Source organism: Plodia interpunctella, chromosome 15 (genome assembly GCF_027563975.2).
Source record: "Plodia interpunctella isolate USDA-ARS_2022_Savannah chromosome 15, ilPloInte3.2, whole genome shotgun sequence".
Taxonomy (NCBI): Eukaryota; Metazoa; Arthropoda; class Insecta; order Lepidoptera; family Pyralidae; genus Plodia; species Plodia interpunctella.
The window spans coordinates 7,101,342-7,113,624 of NC_071308.1; the positions used below are offsets into that span (position 1 = coordinate 7,101,342).

The 12,283-nt window shown below is 34.6% G+C and overlaps 1 protein-coding gene and 1 long non-coding RNA gene across 2 annotated transcripts in view; one reads left to right on the forward strand and one right to left on the reverse strand.

Moving 5' to 3' along the window:
* Positions 1–375: 375 nt before the first annotated feature.
* LOC128676166 (uncharacterized) lies at positions 376–7,366 on the reverse strand. The gene is made up of 3 exons (XR_008405369.1): positions 7,270–7,366; positions 4,937–5,045; positions 376–1,046 (listed from the first exon to the last, which is right to left on the reverse strand). It is a non-coding gene; the product is annotated as an uncharacterized LOC128676166 (long non-coding RNA).
* Positions 4,285–12,283, forward strand: part of NKCC (sodium potassium chloride cotransporter) — a 28,065-nt gene continuing 20,066 nt past the window's right edge. Inside the window, exon 1 of the mRNA XM_053756127.2 lies at positions 4,285–4,493. The gene's annotated coding sequence lies outside the window, so the exon portion shown is untranslated. The remainder of the gene's footprint in view (positions 4,494–12,283) is intronic.

Here is a 12,283-nt window from a genome sequence, read left to right on the forward strand (position 1 = left end):
AAAACTACAGACACACACACACAATAACCAAAAAAGAAAATTAAGATAAAAAAAAACAAAACGTGGGTAAGCCCAAAAACTGATTATGGGTGTGTGTGCTGCAGTAATCTAAACAGGCCACAACTCAGTGATGTTATTACTTTAGGAGCAATACACTGAATTTTAGTTGGAGACTTTACTACTAAGTAGATGCTGGTGCGAAACATGAGTGCAGTAATATAGTGCTTAAAATATGTACCTAGTGAAATATATACTGGGATACTACGATACTAGATAAGTAGATAGTTAAATAAATAAACTGTTTATTTGATTCTACAAACGCTAGGTAATACAATATATACAGTTAAAGCAATAAATACAGTAATGGTCCGTTAATTAAGGATTTCGAAACAACGACAGTTACCGGCGACTTGTTGGATTGTTCCGTTTTTGGATATTTAATAAATGAGACTTTAATTGTTGCTTGAATGAATTTATTGTGGCACAGAGTCTAATTGGCGGTGGTATATTTATAAAGCACCCTAAGACGAAAGAAGCAGCTTCTGACGACATTAAGTACATGGTTTTCGAACCGTAGCTGGCTATCCAGAACCACTCCCAAATTTTTTGCTTCCTCTACCCAGTTTAAAGGGAAAAGGAAGGATTTAGTGGATTATTGAATAGACTTTCCGAACACAAAGTTAAAGTTGTGTTTAAACACGACGATTTTGCTAAATGATTATAATTGTTGTCCATTGTAAAACAATACCTAACTTTATTATAATTTTTGAACACTTTTGATATCACATTGGACTATATTTTGTGGGATTGGGATATGTATATTATTTTCGACCACCACTTCTTCAACATAATCAATTAACCACTTCCATCCAAAAACTATTCAAATCAAAAATATAAACATAAAGAACCGTCTATAGGGTTAACTTCATATACGACGACACATATATGATTTTTAGTTCACGTTTAGCATTTTTTTGTCGCCTTTGAGTACACTTTTACGACTTCAGTTTTAGACCATGAGAAAACTGAAGGACGGTTAACTGGTTCTGAAAATAATAACACCAATTTAGGTTATGTTCTGCATTATTTTGTAAACAGTAGTGATAAACTTGATTTTTTTGACTCGCACACCATTTGTTTTGACTGAAGATCCTACCTGTATGAAGTCCATATTTTAATAAGCCTTCACGTGTGAAGTGTTCCGAGCATATTTTTGACTATTTACTGGTTCGAAAAATTTTCAGCGTGTGGGGTTTCCCATAGTTATCGAAGTTTTTTATCTTATGGAAAACGATTTTTCCCAATATTTCGGCACCCGTATATTTTCACAAACGAATGCTTACATAATGAAAGGAATAATAAAGTACTCTAAAATAAACGTGTTAATCGACATAGCAAAAGGCGGCAAAGCTTTTGTGTACCTAATATACGGTGCTGTACTCTGGCGGGATAAATGTGCAGTAATACTCCCTAATCAGAATATAGATAAATTTATCTGACAATGATGGCTACACACACACTCGCCGAACTCAAGATGACACGAATGAATGAACATCTCAGATGAACATTGAGCTTTTAATTAGGTAGGCCTACTTACATAAAAATAAGTAAAAACTTGAAAATTTTGAGTTTTTAAATTTCTATTAACATTATTATTATCTATTTATATTTATGAAATTCTGGGCCGCGGCTTCGCCAGGCAAAAAGTTTCACACGGTACCTAACAGTTATTTTTCGGGATTAAAATTTCCTACTTCTCAATAGGTACCTAGGTAGGTACCTACATGTATGTAACACTGAAAGAAGATTGGTTGTACTTGATAAATAAACAAAAAACTTAGGTTCTTTTGCATTTACAATATTAGGATAGGTAGGTACCTATTAATCATACATCTCAAGAAGTTGTAATTCAACCTCCTCTGAATCGCGTGTGTCGTACAGTCGGAATAATGGAAGTGCATTCACGCAGCCACATCGCCCACATCACATCATTAGAAACCAGTGGTAACCGGCGCAAGCTGGTTGCTGCCAGTTGCCGCCGTCGTCGCCAAGAGTTGCCTCGTCCCTTTTACGGTTTCACACCCAATTCTCTAAAAGGACTTACAAATTACTTAAGTAACCCGATATTGGGAAACTTTGTTTGTCGTTCTAAGAATTCGTTATAATTTGAGGAGAGTCACAAGCAAATAATCTTTGAATGTGATTAGTGATTACATCATCACTGTTCAATATAGATTGGCGCCGAGATCGCCCTACCTAGTTCCTTATTATCTATTAACTGTTATTTATTATTTGATTATAATAATAAAATTAGCAAGGAAACAACAATATTGACGGAGATCACGTTTTCTGTTTTCCGTAACGGAAAGGATGTGACTAAGTAAGAAATGAATTTTCAAATTGGCCGGCACTCAACAACTATATTCCACTGTAAGCACTAAGCTTGTATCGTGGCTCCTATGGATATATAACATACACACAAAACCGCCGACAGTTTGGATGACGAATTTGGAGTAACGCCTAAAATTGAATTTGTTTTAAAAAATAACCTATCTGAATAAAGCCTAGCCCGCTACTTCGTCCACGTAAACAGTGCATTATTGTATTTTAACAGTCTTTACAAACAGACTTGCCAACGAGCGTGGAGGAATTCTATCCACGGAAACAAGCATTCACATATCTTCACGATGACACAAGCATAACATTTTTCAGGCTTCAACACGAATTAATTAAAAAGCCATCATCGAAACGCCGGTTCATTCAGGCTATGAGTGCCCACGGCCGCCTCTTAAATAGCTGGGAGGGAGTGGGGATTTTGATCACTCACTTTTAATTAGTGTGACAAATATGTAATACAGCAAATTACTTATTTACTACCATATATACCAACTACTTCTATGTTACATAGGTATCAAGGTTTATTTAAAGCCCTGAAAAAGGATGGAAAAGATTCTGAAAGGATCTTTTGCGCATTATTTAATGCATGGAATAGTCCAAACCAGTAATGGACATTAAACTTAAATTACAACTCAAAAAGATTAAAGATAGACGTGAGAAAGACATTTAATTCTAGACGAATTGCGCCTGCCTAACTTGTAATGGAGGGTGGTGGAGTAAAATAATCAGGAGTTTTGGCTCAAATCCGCGTTCTAACTTAGACTGAAAAGAATCGGCTAGACTTTGACAAGAATACCTATTTATCGCAAAGCATGGAAATCAATTCAGAATGGGAAGTGCGTATGAGTCACTCAATTCGTTCGATTTGAAACTTCGTGATCGAAACATTCCGATCGCCGGACGCAACATCCGAAAGCGATCGAACGAATTTCAAAGTTTATAAACGATTTTAGAATACGGTACGGTACCTAGGCTAGGTACGTTTATTATAATCGTACCTTCCCTATTATTATCCTGTTACCTTATACTATTATCCTCATCATTTAAATCTGCCGCCCTAGGCCCCAGCCTCCATAGAGATGGATACAGCACAGCTTTAATATGTGTTTTCAGTACGACAAAATTTGTTGGAACAACCCAAGTTAACATTATTAATTTTTTATCTAGTTTAGAAATGTCTGTCTGTGTAACGTATTTATTAAACAAAATATATAAGGATAGCATACTTGCCCTTGCTTCATTTATGTAGGGCGGGCCGCCCGCCCAGCGACTGTAGACTAGCAATTAGTAGGTATTTACTACACGGTTTCATGAGAAAATATAATATTACTATAATAGGATTTTTTACATTCGTAATATTAACCTATTACGAATGTAAAAAAATGGAATGTCGCCTAAGTATGATACATGACCTACGATCAGGATAATAATTTTAAAAACATGCATTAAAAAATCTTTCTTTTACTACTAGTGTCTAAGATCGACTTGCAATTTTTAATTTATGTAACCACGCCGAATGTAACATCGCCCGAAACGTTAGCTACAAAAACTATATACAAGAAGAATTGGAGGTTTTTAATATCCCAAATTGAAATACCGTGGCCCGCATTCTACGTAAACATGTTACTTGTTATAAAAAATAGGGTTTATAAAAGCTTTTACAGCAGCATCGCAGTCTCATCTAACAAAACAATGTTTATTTTATGGCCGATTCACTACTATTTGCTCCAACATAAATAATATTCGGATTTACTAAAAATAAACGCTTTTCGAGCGGGCCTTAATGGCCGACGTCGAAGGCGCGCTGAAACCAGCTGAAATCTCGCCTACACTGGAAATAATTGAAGTAATTAACTGTTTTCATCATTCGGTGGAGTTGTAAGGGCGCTCCAAGTTAGCACCACAAGTAGTGTAGCAGGCTCCACCGCCACACGTAGCCGCGCTCTGCGAATTAACGCACGTCGAACGAAAACCAAATACCGTGTGATTCGTGAAACGTTTCAAAATTTTTACTAAACTTTAAATACACACTAGTAATTACTTACCTCTGTGATCGTGGGACAATGTCTGAAGTGTTGTGAAACTTGTTTGACGAGGTAAGTGAAATTATTTTGCCAGTAACATCTAAAACTGAATTGTCTCAGATTTCTTAATTCTTAAATTATTTTTACAATTTCCATTTAATATACATTTCTACGTAGTGTATTCTAATTGAGATTTAATTTTAATTGAGATTTAAATGCAATCACTTTCAAATCTACTAAAAACATTTTACTAGTCGATTTTGAATTTTGAAGTGCCTACGTTTTATCAGAAAATATCTACCTAAGTATAGTTTTAGCTAACATATTACAAAAAATTAGAATTTTTACTATCCAATCGACATTTGAATTTATCTTTCAACTAAACTGCAAAAAATAGTATGTAGGATAGACAGTTTTCTCGATCTGTTACGCTATTTACTTCGATTAGTGATAGGGTTAGAGCTGAGACACTATGTAAGTAGGTGAAGGAAACCAAGTAAAAAAAGCTATCGAACCTATAAATAAAAGCATATATACTCTTCTTGTCTTTCTTAATGCATGTTGCATCTATAGGAGCTTGAAGCGGCGGAGGTCCAGTGATTAAGGACTTTTCCGGTTCTTTGCCTGTGGACCGAAAGGTATAAAATAAAGCAATGGCAAACCAATCCAAAGAAAGCCGTTGTGTGTGTTTTCACTTAATGACCACGACCCTCAGAAAAGCAACTGTGTGAGTGATACATATACGTATTTTTGTGGAAAAAAGAAAAGGAAAACCATTGAGTAGAAATACCGACACCACCAAACCTAGGAAATAATTGTGTAGTCAATTGTGAATATTGTTAGATATTTTCCTTCCTTTGATGAGCAGAGCATGAATCAATAAATTAATAAAAACAGAAAAAATATATACTATTTGATTAAGTATATTGAAGAGACTCATCTTCTTCAATAATTACTGAATTAATAAATCACATAATAATATTAATAAATAAATATGTCTACGAAGTCTGCACCAAATCTTAGTAACTACTTGTACTGAAAAGGCTGTGTGCAACTGCGAGTGGATATTAGTGAAACAACGGGAAGTGGAAGGAATTTCTATATTCCAGCGTGATCCAAATTGGACGTGTCACCATTTTTAGTTTTAAATCTGAATGTAAAGCATCATAGTTAAATATTACCTGCTTCTTTTGCAAAAGTTTTAAGTAAAAAAATGTTAACAAAACATAAAATTGTATTTTCACAAATACGTTATATGTTACGTTCGCGTTCAGAAAATAAATAAATAAATAAGATATCTTTTCAGAGGTATTATACGATTATGCTTGTTGAGATAACATTTAAGGACATGGCAGACGTCTCGATGACTACTTTTAAGCCTAGATTCTCAAGGGCCAGTTTCACCACTTTCTGATAAAATAGGTATAATAAAAATCTGTCTGAAATTGGTTGCTAGTTACCTATATAGCCCTATCTGACACTTGTGAACACAATTTCTAAACCACACCGTAAACGTAAACAATCATATGCTCGGCTGTCCCGAGTGTTCTTATACATGTTACTCGGGGTGACGTGATGACATCTTCTGACGAAGCCATCGAAGTGGCTCGGCTCAGAAATAGTTCTTGCAAGAAAGTAGTGTTTTCAGTTTTGCAATTGACATGCAAAAAAGAAGCCGTTAAAAATCAATAAGTAATAATATAAGAAATCAATAAGTATATAAAATAATAAAGTATACAATAAGTATATAATAGTCCCAATTGTCATAAAAAATAATGCTCCAGACGCATTCATTTAATCTATAATTTTACCCTAAGCGCCTCAGTTGTTAATATCTTTTAATTTTAGGAAAGAGGTGCAAGAAATGCACGCATGCATGCATTTTCATGGAATATAAAAATATGTACCTATCTGGCGCTACGAGCACTTTTTTCGTAGGAACATAACATCCGGCGGTTAGAAGGTAAAGTAAAATTAATCTGGATGTGACTAGGATTGGTCGATTATCTTTCCTGCATTGCATTCTGATGAATATAATCTTTGTTTTCAGCAGTTGCACTTATTGAGCTGAACTAGGCGAAGTTTAGTAGTTATACAACTATATATATACATATATGGTAACAAAATATATAATTTATGTATGTTGTTGTATCACAAAGTGACAATGCACTTTAATTAATCTCAAGTAGCTACTTATAGCACGTCATGAAAAGATCTGTGAAATTGTTTTAATGCTGCCCATTGTCTTTTTAATATACCAGTACTTATGTACCTACCTACTTATGAGTTATGTACCGGTAAATAAAGTCATAAAAAAAACTCATTCTCTTGAATGAGGTTTATTTTTTAAATGACTCCATGAACACTGTAAAAAAATTTTAAATGAACATTTTTATTTTATTTTCTAGTTTAAAAAATTTGGTATGCTAAGAAAAAATTTAAAAAAATGTAAAGGAAATTATATAGTTACAGTGCACGAAAAAAGATGCGCGTGACCAGAAAAAACAAAAGGAAAAAAGATTGGAAATAGGTAAACGATAATTCAACCTTTACATCCGGCTTTGAATTGAAGGTCGGATCCTGAGTATTTACAATAGACCGCAACAGACAGCTAAGTGAGATGGTTGCTTCTGTAGAAGTCTATCCCACATCTATTCCTTATCCATTAGATATCGACATATTTTGATGTACTTAGGTTGATGTGACACATACCTGTTACAGACGCTGTTTATCTTTATTACCCAGTTGTTTTAGATAAATAGATAATAAAAACCACAGATAAAACATGAATTAATATCATTGAGTGACACCTCGGATTTATTAATAAAAGGATCATTTAATTGTTTACCCTTAGAGCGTTTTCACATTAGGTATCCGATCCGATATCGTTGTCGTAAAATGTATGAAATATGTATCGTCTTCCATATTGTCCGGCCCGATATCGGATATCGTAGCCGACACGATGTGTTGACGGCACCAACGGATGCCCGTGACCTGTCAGACTATATTGTTTGTAAGTGTGCTATACGTGTTTCTAAAAATTGTCTCTGTGTGCGCAGAGCCCGATTTCTTTAGGCCTTATAGCCATTCTAAAATGTGTGTCTTGTTTCTTGATACTCTTGCGAGATGATCGAATCAGCAAATAATCAAATGTGGATTCACTCATATGAAAGTAATTAAAAAAACTTTCTAGGTGCGTTTTGTAGCTTGCTAAAAAGAGTATAAAACGCACCCTCTGAATATCTGGCTTCCACAACGGGTTGTATCCAACACTTTCTTTGGACAGATTTTTTTTGCGTCTCAAATATAACAAATACAGCAAATAAAGTTTTCTATTACAGTCTGCATGACGACTTGCCCGCATGAAGCTATAGAGCAAATGGCCGAATCGGAACGATTTTGTCGGAAATATGTGAAAACAGCATATGGTATCGGCTATCGGCTGTCTGTTATCGTTGTCCGACACCGATATCGGATCGGATAATGTGAAAACGCTCTTATAGAGCCCGGCTCCAATGCTCCGCTGCGTTGACGTCGTAGCGTGTTGTTTTCGATAGGTTTTGATATCAACGTGCGTCGACGTACGTCGAATGTTAAATCTCCATCAACAATCGGGCCCGAGTTCCTTGCCCCATTAGCATATTATCTAAATTCATATAATTTATAACAATTGCAATAAACTTAGACTTAACTAGTATAAAGTTTATAAATTATAAACTACATAGGAGATATTTAAGAAAAAAAATTGGAGAGGAATATTTAGGGTCGCTGGAAGCCAAAACAATTTTTTGTCTGCCTGTGATGTTTGTACGCGCATCACACAAAATCTACTGAACGGATCTGAATGAAATTCGGCACAAATTATGGATAGATTGTGGTATATATTAGAATATACTACTACTTTTTATCCCGAATGGGGAGAAATAAGGAGTGTAAGTTTGTATGAAACTTTCTTATTATTGAGACACGTAATAGATTTACGTTTGTAGTTAGGGATTTAGAAGTTAGGAAATGGCAAATTGAACTAAAGATGAGATAAATACTAATTTGAATCTTAGATATTTACCAGTCTTACAGTAATAATGACTGAGATTTTACTTCATTACTTCTAAGAAATTAAATTCACGCGGGCGAAGCCACGGGCAAAAGCCAGTTAAGTTAGTCAGTTTGAGATCTGAGACTAGTATAATATCAAGACAAACTATAAGGTCTCGCTGCGAAACGTTATTATATACAGTTACAAAGTCATCGGAAATCGGAATCATACCAAGAATACATTTCTTCCTAAAAATAATCCTAATATTCAAACTTGATAAACATCCTCCATTAATAAATCATGCAGTTTATAATTTATAAGAATATATTATGTTAGTTCTGTTTCAATCAATTGCTATATGAAATGATAGAAAGAGTAATGTAAATATTTACTTGTATTACTCATATGTAAACGTCATATCGCCTTGGATATCAAATTATCTCTTAAATTAAATGTAGTTAGAGGAAATGCTGATGTGTGAAGTAGTTTATATTGTGAGGAGACTTAGTAATTACATTTGTACGCAACTGCTCCAAGTAGAAATACTTAAAGGTTCGTTTCAGGCATTAAGAGCATTTATGTAATTGAAATTTATTTATTATCACTATCGAGTTCTTATTCCACAAAACTATGACTTAAACTGGAACTAAGGATCAAAAAATTACTTACACATCTACATAGTTAATGAAGGTAATACAATATTGTTCATTTTAGTTTTATAATTGTTATTGTCCTCTGAACAATTGATAAACCCCTGATTAAACAACTTTTATAAATTAGTTTTAGTTACAACCAAAATAAAATATAATTAATTTCATGAGTAGGTTGCACTCAAACAACTTTGACCTCAGCAACAAATACACATAATAATAATACATATTAGAGCCAAGAATTATTAAAAATTAAATACATAAGAGCTCGCTTTCTTAAACGTGCCGCTCGCCGCGGCTCCGTGCACAGAGGGCGGCGCCCGCCCTCGGCGGCAACAGGTCACCTGTTGCCAGGGTAAACAGAAAAATGTAATTATCTTTAATTTTGTTTCTTTTATAATATAGTCTCCCTCTCTCTGTCGTCTTCGCGTGTTACATTTAAAGATGTGGCGCCTCAGAGCCAATGGTTTGCGTAAACATTTACCATTCAAGTGAAGATTTGGCTATGATTTCATAACCAGCCGCCTGTCTGACGACAACCCTCTTCGGGAATGTTATTGTTACCTATCATAGTTGATGTGTTCTTTAGTAGCATCTTGATCTTGACTTTTATAGACTTTTATTGACAATTAACGATTATTGATTATTAACTTTTTTAGATTTCACCTTTGCGTGTTATTAGCTAATCGCAGCTTCGGATCTCCAGTCCTCCAGCTAAATACTTCCAGTCTGTACAAAAAAAAATGATCAAGTGAGAGTAGGACTCGCGCACCGAGGGTGCCGTAAATGTGATATTTTTTGTTATGAAAAATAATTATTTCTGTCAAAGATAAATTATTTATCGGTGTTTTTTTTACCTTATGTACTCGTACCTATAGAAATCATTGAATAGTATTACGGAAATATTTTACATACTGCAAAAATATTTTTTCTATATTTCAAATCTTATATTAGTAAGTAATGCATTGTAACGTCAAGAAAAAGTATCATCAAGATCGCATCATTCTTGTTTTGTTTGTGTCAGGGACGACTTGAAGACATGTCTTCCACGCAATATGGAAAAGGAAAAGACCCTGGCAAGCGATTTATGTAGTAGACATTTATCCTGTTCTAGTTCTGGCGCCATTACAAATTGTACAAAAGCATCTAGGCGAATATAATAAACCTGAAGCGTTTTTCTCTCCACAAGCTGGTTATTGAGTATCGTGCTTTTCACGCAAACTTTAAGTTAATTTAGAAAACGTAGCTTGTGTGACCTAAGTTTGATTGATTTTGGAAATGATTCCTTTCTCAAGAAAATTGACGGATCGTAATGACAGCTCGGTCGAAACATATGGTCGAAACGCTCTGAGAACCACCCATTGCACGAACATAAAAATAATATTCGCAGTCAGATGGCCAAGGTCTAATATTTTAAATCCTGATAATAGGAGTTTTCCGATGACCTTACTGATTTATGTGCTTGTACCTATTGTACATGCACCGTTTATGGCATTCCCATTTCATTATATATTATTATCTTTACCATAAGTATATTATTATTATAAAGAGGTAAGCGTTTGTGAGTTTGTATGTTTGAGGGGGGTAATCTCCAAAACCAAATTTCAAAAATTCTTTCACCATTAGAAAGGTACATTATGCAAGATCGTTAGCTCTATAGGGATGCAGTGAAATATAAATACGAAAGTGAGGACGAATGTTACTTAGTTATGTCAAACCTGTTAGACGGATTTTATTAAACATATTTATATGATCCGTCGTCATCGAAATTTAGATTGGACATAAGATTGTATAACATAATTTAGAGTAATGATAATCCTAAACTACGAAATAAGTAAAATTACTTATTACGTTAAACAACTTTTGCCGTTAAGTATAGTGTACCGGTTTGTTTGACTGAATTCCACATCAAATGATGAAAATACTTCGATTTTCATACCTCATCAGTAAAGACTGGTCAATTTTTGCTAAGACGTCATTTCTATAATATACATATTATTGTGTAGCTGGTCTCTTTGTGTTCCACAGCAGATGTTCCAGTTATTTAATTTGTATACTTCAATAGACAATGCTTATCAGTCTAAACCACTTTTGCAAAAGCATCATTTCAATATCTCTTGTAGTTTATATGGTTCGTTAGAGTAAGACACACGCTGTTCCAGTTTAAAAAATAATAATACATACCTACCCTATATGTTGCAAACGGCGCGGCTTAATTAGTTACAAATACTGTTATTATTGTTTCTCACATTATAAATTATTTTTTTGTTGTAAATTTAAATGTACAGACAAACTTTTCAGCACATGGATCAAAACGAGAAATTTTCATGAACACAATTCCACTAGGACTAGCGAGCGGTGGGCAAGGCTCGGGGCCGCGGGCCGGGCCGTGTAAACAAACAATATTATCGGCCTCCGCTGTCGACCCGCCTGTACTAATACTAAACTATGGCATGGCACCCTGCCAAGTTCATCCGGGGCTACATTTAAGAGTGTTCTTTCTTCCTTTTCGGGGTTCATCAGCCAAACCAACCAACAATGTTTGTTTAGTCCAAAAAATATAGTTCCAAATAACGATAGAAAATCACCTTATGAAAAACACAAAGTGGAAAGTCTAAAATATTCTTTATCACACTATTTTTGAAAAGTTGTTGACATGTGACTTCTAAAGTGTGGCTACATTTCGGTGCAGTCGGTCTCGGTTTGGGTAACCGAGACCGTAAGTATGTCGTAGCCTGCTATGTTCGCCTAGATCTAAGTTTACCGTTTACCCTTTATCATTTCGGCTGGGCGTGCAGCCGATCTTAGTTTTGCTAATCAGTCGTTTCTCTGTGTTCCGTTTAGTTAGAACAGTAGTTAGTTATAACAGAATAAACTGACAGTACATGGATTACTAAGAATTTGAGGTGCGACTTTTTATTTTACATCTACTTTATAAGGCGAATATGACCGTGGCAAACCTAATATAGGAAGCTTACTGTAGCCGTGTTGTAGCCTGAAATAACAAAAACACGTGTAGGTAACATAGGTAAATAAGTACAGATAACAATAAATATTGACAGTGACAGACGATACTTATTTATACTGTGATGTAGTACCTATATGGTCATATTAAATAAAACTGAAACATATTTATTTCAGACAAACATAGTCCATATCCCTACATACAAATTTTA